Source organism: Cynoglossus semilaevis, chromosome 16 (genome assembly GCF_000523025.1).
Source record: "Cynoglossus semilaevis isolate Cse_v1.0 chromosome 16, Cse_v1.0, whole genome shotgun sequence".
NCBI classification, from domain to species: domain Eukaryota; kingdom Metazoa; phylum Chordata; class Actinopteri; order Pleuronectiformes; family Cynoglossidae; genus Cynoglossus; species Cynoglossus semilaevis.
In genome coordinates this window covers 15,564,177-15,572,018 of record NC_024322.1, presented here as the reverse complement: position 1 = coordinate 15,572,018, position 7,842 = coordinate 15,564,177, and positions in this window count along the sequence as shown.

Sequence of the window (7,842 nt, the reverse complement as noted above, 5' to 3'; positions counted from 1 at the left end):
CTTCCTGCGGGTGGTGAGTCCACTGGAAGGTATTAACCGCCCTAATCGGGATTCGAACTTGTCCAGGAGGTGAACCCTGGGGTTCCACACCAATGACAGAGACATTGCCTCTGGACCAAAGCGCCACAGAATAAATCATGTCTTAGTAATTTAATATTTTACATTGCCAACAATAATGGAACTTCAGTGTGAGGTTTGATGAGATCCAATAGAGGGCGACAAATCCAAGAGAAAGCGCTCCTAGCCAAGAGGCGCTCTGTCCTTGTGAAATGGCGTCCTGATGAGATGCACAAGTTATTCGGCTTGTCGCCAGCCGTCTAAAATGACTTTAATGGAGTCTTCTTTATTATTTCGTGCTGTAAAAATTGAAGACCTGCAACAAGAAGCACCAAACTACAAAAAGTGCACATATTTTAACACTTATATGTGTTTTTATGTGTTTTTGTTTTGAGCGACTAACGGGACAGGTAAATAACCTATTCACGTGCATGCAATCGCATTGCATTGGAGATGACGTACCACCGCATCTGCAAACCAAACATTTATACGAGCTATGTTTACTCCTCTCACTTTTTCACCACCTATCTTGAGGAAAAGCACCATGGGTTATGTAGTTTTGTGGTCGAGCCTTCTCGCCGGTGCGGCCGACGGGGGATGTGCAGCATGCAATACACTTCCCACACCCCACTGCGTTGTTGTCAGCGTCCCCATCTTGTGTCCTCCTCATGAATATATATCAGCCAGTATTTGCGTAGGAGGTCGGCCGACGTTCATTTCATATTCCAGTACAGTATTCCGGTCCAAATGGAGCGCACATCCACGTCTCCGCCCTGCGCTGTCCCTGTGCGCCCTGCCTCCTTTCACTGAGTCTAATCTGCAAAATGTTTTTTTTCATACTTTTGTTGGAGCAGCGAAAGGGACTCTGACAGTGGCAGGACGGCGAGGAGTGAATGACTACTCGTGGGATAAGTCTGCAAAACCGCCCAGTCGGCGGACGTTTTGCACGGTGGACACGCATTCAGGCTTTTAAATGTAGCGACATAACCAAGTGAGCGCTGCTGTTTTTTCCAGTGAGGGACTTTTCATTTGCAGAGATGGAGAGTGTGCAGGCTCTCACTGACGGCGGCGCGTCGGATGGAGGCGCGGCGAAGTTAATGAAGAAGCCCAACGGAGTGTCTGTCGCCCCCGGGACTCTCGTAGATGATGGTGGTGGACTTTCGGCACCCTCCCGCGGAGAGTGCACGAACGGGAATAGCCCCCATCATTCCTCCACTCCAGCAGGAGCTAGTGCGTCAAAGCGAGCCGCTTCGTCTAATGGCCGGAGCTCGTCCAGCAACTCCAGCACCCTCCTGTTGAGACGGAGGCGCTTAAAGAGGAATCTCTCGGCCGCAGCTGCAACCGCCGCCGCCTCAGCTGTCACAGCCGCCTGCGGCTCTAAGATGAACTCGGCCCTGTCTTCTGCGTCCCTTCACACACGGAGTCTCGACAGGAAGACTCTGTTGAAGCAGCGGCAGAACATGCAGCTGCAGCCCGCCGATCGCGAGTGGGTGAGAGCCGATCTGCACCGGGGCTGCATACATGTCCACGACAGACTGACGCCCTCGCATCCCAGGCCGGTGCTTTGCAAAATGGACACCACGGCCGGCGAGGTGGCGCTCCGTATGGGTAAAGTCAGCAGTAAGTCCACCTCGGTTGTGCGCATCATTGGGAAAGAAAATTCAAAGACAGAGCAAAATGGCAGTAGAGAGTATGGATATGATGATAACGCATGTAAGGTGAGGGCAGACTCTTCTATGAAATGCAACCACAGGTCCCCTCTGGAGTCCACAGAGTTGAGGGACAATCCGAGCGACAGGTTGAGACTTCTGCTCATTGAGAATGCAGATGAGAGGACGAAGCAACAGGAGGTTGATGGAACACGTTTCACCCCTGATTCAGAGTCCCAGGACATCATCACCTGTTCCCTGTCAGATTTGAACTCCAACTTGGAAACCCCCAATGATGATGACTCAGAGCACAGGAATGGTGTGGACAGCTATGGGCTGAATTCAGGCTCAGATGTGGAGAGCAGCACCTTTGATGACCTGAGCTCTGGAGCGAGGCTGAGTGAGCACCGGGACTCCCTGAGTGATGACATGATCCTGGGCACAGAGGCGTCCATCCTCAGCCCCACTTTCGACAGTGCCACGGAAGGCCATGACATGTATGGCAGCTCCTCAGACGAGCTGGAGCTGGACTGTCCTGTGTCCAGCACGAGCATGGACGCCATCTCCCAACATCACGGCGGCGGAATCAACCCTGTCACTGCCAATTACAAACAGTGCAGTCTGGAACTTTTAAATGACATGGTAAACAGCGTGGGGCCGGAAAGCAGACTGAGCCTACACAGTCTGGGAAGCCTTCCAACCAGCAGTAGTGCGGGTTCACTCTCAACAGCCTGTTCTACAGGTAATACACCTGACATCCCAGATCCAGACTGTGGCCAAGTTCCTGCAGCGCCGGGGCCGGCAGAAGATCACAATGGAAATTCCTGTGATTCCAGCCCTACACTGTATATGCAGCTGCATGGTGAAGCTGTCAGGAGGCTAAGCCCAGATGAGCGGCCTCTGCAGATCCAAAATGAATTTCTTTTTAAGCTTGGATTTAAGGATCCATGCAGAGTTCAAGAGGAAGGACTTAACACAGAAATTGGCTCCTTATTACGTTTTTATGCAGGTAAGTTGGATATCCATTCAGTCGAGTCATAGTCTCTTATTGCTGGTTCAGCTGCTTTTTAAAAAAAACAAAACTTCACAATAATTAAAGTGCTATTACAACAGGTTTAGCAGTGTTTTGTGTTTGTTTATATATATATATATCTGGGAATGCTGAAAGTGAGACATTTGCTGATTACCGCAGCATCGATTTAGAGGGGTATCATTAAAGGTCTGCGATTACCACTAATGGTCTGACGGTGTGATGTCATGCGTGGTTGAGCAGTTCACTGGTCCGCATCGTCTCATCTTCACCTCCGTCCTCTCGTGTCTGTTTGTTTTTTTCTGGCCTTGACTGTATTATTTGGAGCACAGCAAACATGCATGACATTTTTATAAAGCAGTCACTGCTACTTATGGTCCTCAGATGGGGGGGGGGGGGGGGGGGGTAAACATGTATCACTGCCTAAAGCCTGTATCACTGACACGTACAAATGTCTCTCTCCCCCCACAGAGAGCACCCGACAGCGGGCCTACAGCCTGGTGGCCCAGGCCTACACCTCCATCACTGCAGAGGACTTCGCAGCCTTCGTGGGCTACTCTGTGGAGGACGCAGTCAAAGGTCAGGGGTCGTCTTTACTGCGTTTACGTCGTTTTAAGTCCAACTCTGTTTCTGTTACGCTGAAGATGATTGTCTACTGTTGTGGTTCTGGTGTTGCCGTGACGACGAGCTCAGCTCAGCAGGTGTCTGTTTCCTCCAGTGACTCACTTTTTTCTTCTCTTGTTCCGTGTCTGTCAGGTGTGGTGAGCCAAGGCTGGCAGGCTGACCGCGCAACCAGGATGGTGATGCCCAAGAAACCCGGTAGGTGGCAGTGTTGTTCTCCTAAATGTTTTTTTTGTAAATTGTTGACCGTGCCACTCCTGTTCTGTCTTCATGAGAAAGTTAAACTCGGTCCAGTTCTCAGCCCCCCCTCCTCACCCCCTCCTGTTTATAAGGCAGGCGTGGATTAAGAACATTACTGTTATAATCCCTCTGGAAAGTTGATGGAACCTTCCCAGGTTTTTGTTTCACTGAATCCACCTCGTAAATTCCCATGTTTCCATTATTTCCTTACTTTCTGCCAGAACTTTTTTTTTTTTTTTTTTTCTGGTGCTGCTCGTCCTCACGTGAAGGTCAGAGATGATGAAGACAGACGGAGTCTTCAGTCGCTCCAAAAACTCTTTTCACAGCAGAGCTGTAACACGTGCATTAAAAAAACACCACCCGTTATAAGAGCGCCCCCACCCCCCCACCCCCCCGTTGACAACAGCATCACTGGGTCCACAGTTCAGGCTCTGACTGTGGGGCTGAGGGCCAGTGATGCTGCGGGGGGGTGGTGGTGGGGGGGGGTCTCAGACCTGGACTCCTCAGATGGAGACAGACTGACGTTTTTCTGTCCATGTTCCTCTGTTCTGTCTCCCCCCCAGATCCTCCCCCAGTCTCACTGGTTCCAAATGAGCAGCAGCTGGCCAGACTCACTGACTACGTGGCTTTCCTGGAGAACTGATAACTCACCGCGACCGCAGCCACCATCCGGTTCCATCTGCCTGGTACCGATCCTCCGTACACACAGAATGATCAGAACCTCACCCACAATCCTCACCCGACTCCTCCTGGTCCCAGTCGTTGTTGAAGAGCTCCAGTAGAGCCCCGTTGTTTCCCGTCTTTAAAGGGACAGTTCACTGTTTCTGACGGTGTGGTTGTCTTTACATCACCCCCCCCCCAGTCTGCTGTCACAGGTGGCACTGACTCGGCAGTCACACAGAGCAGGACTCGGTCCAGTGTCAGACCAGTCATTGGGGGAGGGGGGGGGGCATAGGCCATCAACAACAACTGACAGTTAACTGTCAGTCAGTCTTTTATTTTGAAAATCCTTAATGTAAAACAGCAAAGTTTGTTTTCTTCATCCAGGTCCACACTGGTCAGTTGTCATAGTCAGTTCAACCACACTTCAGAAAACAACGACTGTCCCTTTAACTGACCCCTGTTGGTCAGAGCAGGTATTAGAACTTTGTCCACATTTTATTTATTTTTATTCTTTTTTTTTTTTTTTTTGTAACTCAAACACTGACTGACAGTCAGTACTGACGGTCCTGTCGGTCTGTGAGCCGACGTCAGTCTCACTCTGGACCTTCAGCTCCAGGTTTTGATGAGTGAATAAATTCTCTGCTGTTCCTGAATCAGTCTGACTGTTGTTTGTTCCACGGTACTGTTCTGTGACAGAACGGAGAACGGCTGGTTCTCCTAACGTTCTCCAAGGACCTGGAAAAGACATAGAGCAGTACTGGTGTGTGGACGGGGGGGGGGGGGGGGGGGGTGGGAGGGGGCGTGTGTGTGTCTGATGATTGACAGCAGACATCTGTGGCTGTGGCCAATGATGTGCAGAGCAGCTGTCTGCAGGCTTCTCAAAGCCAATCTTTCAAATCTTAAACCTTTCCTTTCTTCAAAGCTTTTTTTTTAATCACTGCAACAGACAGTACCAATAACAGACGGTAGAGGACAGTGTTTCCTATCTGTTTTTTTATTTTTGTCTTTGCTCATCGAAATGATGGGATTATTAATTATGAACAAGAACCTCATGATCACAGTACTGATACGGAGTATCTGCAGTAATACTGTGGCAGTATTACTGTAGTATTTGTACAGGTTTTCAGTGAACAACGAGTACTGCTGCCTGCTTTTGGGTTCCATTCGTTTCAGAGCAATGATGCGTTCATGAACCTGGTTTTCATCCACGCTGCACAGATTTACTGTCTATGGGAAGAATTAGTGGCTGAAGCAGCAGCAGCAGAGTGAAGCAGACAGGCTTTTATTTTCCGATTTCCTCATGGTTGAACTGGATGTGTTCATTTTCTCTTCATTATTGGATTTATTTGGTTTTTCTCTGTGTGTGCTCGGCCCACACACTGGAGAGTGGACGGTTCTCACAGCAGAAAGGGGGCGGGGGCCTAATGTTGGGCTCCAGTGACAGATCATCTGCTGACAATAGAGATGTAACGATGCACTAACCTCACATGTGATCGATTCATTCGATACTCTTCAACAACAGAAGAGGAAAAAAGTCACATTTCTTCCCGAACCATTGATCTGTTCTGATTTAAAGTCTGATTGACCTGGTTAACTGTCAGTTTATGAAACAACAGAAGAAGAGAAAAAACAGGGACTGGAAAGAGTTCCTTTCTTTACAGGAGTTCTTCCAGGTTAACTGTCAGTTTATGAAACAACAGGAGTTCTTCCGATGTTCTGTTTCAACACCTGAATCTCTGGGTTTAGCGGTGGATCAAAGGCAGTGTTTCTAGGCGCCACCTACTGTACTAGAGTGTGCAGTGTCATGGTATAACCAGTGACTCCTTACACCTTTGTGAACAATAATTTCTTTTTATTTCAACCAATCGCGTTCATATCGATTCTTAACCGTCGTTTCACGATGCTGACAGTGTATGTTCTAATGACGTGCACGTCAGCACGAACCACTGACGCAGTGATCTTCAAGTGGTCTGAAGACACTGTTGGTCAGCGTTTTTTTTTTTTTTTTTTTTTCTTCTCTTTTTTCCCAGCTTGGACCGATGTGTTGTTCACATCAACAGAGAAATGTTTCCATGTGGAACAGTGAGTCATGAGCACGAGACCGACCGGGACTCCGAGAGGATGTGGGAAAAAAAGAGGGGAGGGGCCAGTGAAGGAGAAGAATGTCGGGAGCTAATGGGAGATGATAGAAGGGGGGAGGAGAGAGGAAAGGAGGAAGGAGGGGTGAGGAAGAGGGAGAAGGGGTGAGGAGGACGCTGCCAAGTGCACAAATATGTGCTGAAAAGAAGATGAGCGACGAAGAGTGGGAAGAAAATGTTCTTTCCTCTGAGGTTCTGGGACGTTTGACTGTTCAGCTACACTGAGAACATTCAGGCTTCATCTGTGGAACCTCTTAAAGGAACAGTCCTGCTTTTTATGGTGGGACGACATCAACCACGGATGGTTCACCAGTAAAACCAGTGGTAAAATCTAGGTTTGTTTGATATTAACTTTTTGCCGATATTGTCCAAACACTCAATTTCCGATTCCGATATCAACCATACCAATATGTAGCGGTTAAGGAAGTTTTAAAAACACCAGCATTCTGCAAACAATCCCCTGATTATTAAAATAAATTAATAAAATAAACTGCAATGCTGCCATCTAATGGCTTTCACTTTCACATACAGCCGTTTTTCCCCGAAACTATTTTTAGGTCACATGTCATTTGGTGAAACCCAGGCAGTGTGTTATTGGGTTTTATTACATAATTATGCTAATAATAGACCAATTATATTGTTCGGCGGATATTTTTGGTCAAACCAAAACGCTAAAGAACTGATTGTTGTTTATAACGTTTTCAACGGTAAAACTGGTTCATATTCCTGTTTTCTCGACCCATGGTTGAAGAAAAGTCGTGGATTTCACGTCCAACACATGGTTGAAGAAAAGTCGTGGATTTCAATCGTCCAATGGACGTCCAATCGTTTTTGAATAACTTTTCCTTCATTTCCACGAAGCTTGTTAGACAGTGTAGAATTAAATTCAGACTCAACAGTCGACCTCAGCATGAAGCTGCCACAGAGGAGGAAGAGGAGGAAGAGGAGCCTTGTGACTCCTTCTCTCTGGGACTCAGGAGCTGCAGAGAGAAGGAGTTCATTTATGGCCCTGCAGCTCAATGTGAAAGTCATTACAGCCTCCTGATTTTTATGGCGCTGGTGGAAAGATGCAGAGCCAGTACCATGAGTCATCGATGGTACGGCTGCTGCAGCAGTAATAAAAAATAAATAAATAAAAACCTTCTACTTTTTCCATCGTGTTTTTTGGCTCTGTGAACTACAGCCCGTCTGTCAGCAGAACTCCCACGCTTGTCGATTAACTTGGCCAAGTTCTCCAGTGGAAAACCAGCAGTAATCACCTGGTCTTCAAGACCTGAATCACACATGGTTTCTATCGTCCATAAACCACTAATTGTTTTTTCATTAATCTTCAAACGATTTATAAAACCAGAATTCTTTGGTGTTTGAAGTTTTTCCTGGCAGCTCATCGTCGGCTAACCCTGGACCAACCATGACTCAGCAACTTCTACAACTCACCACCAAC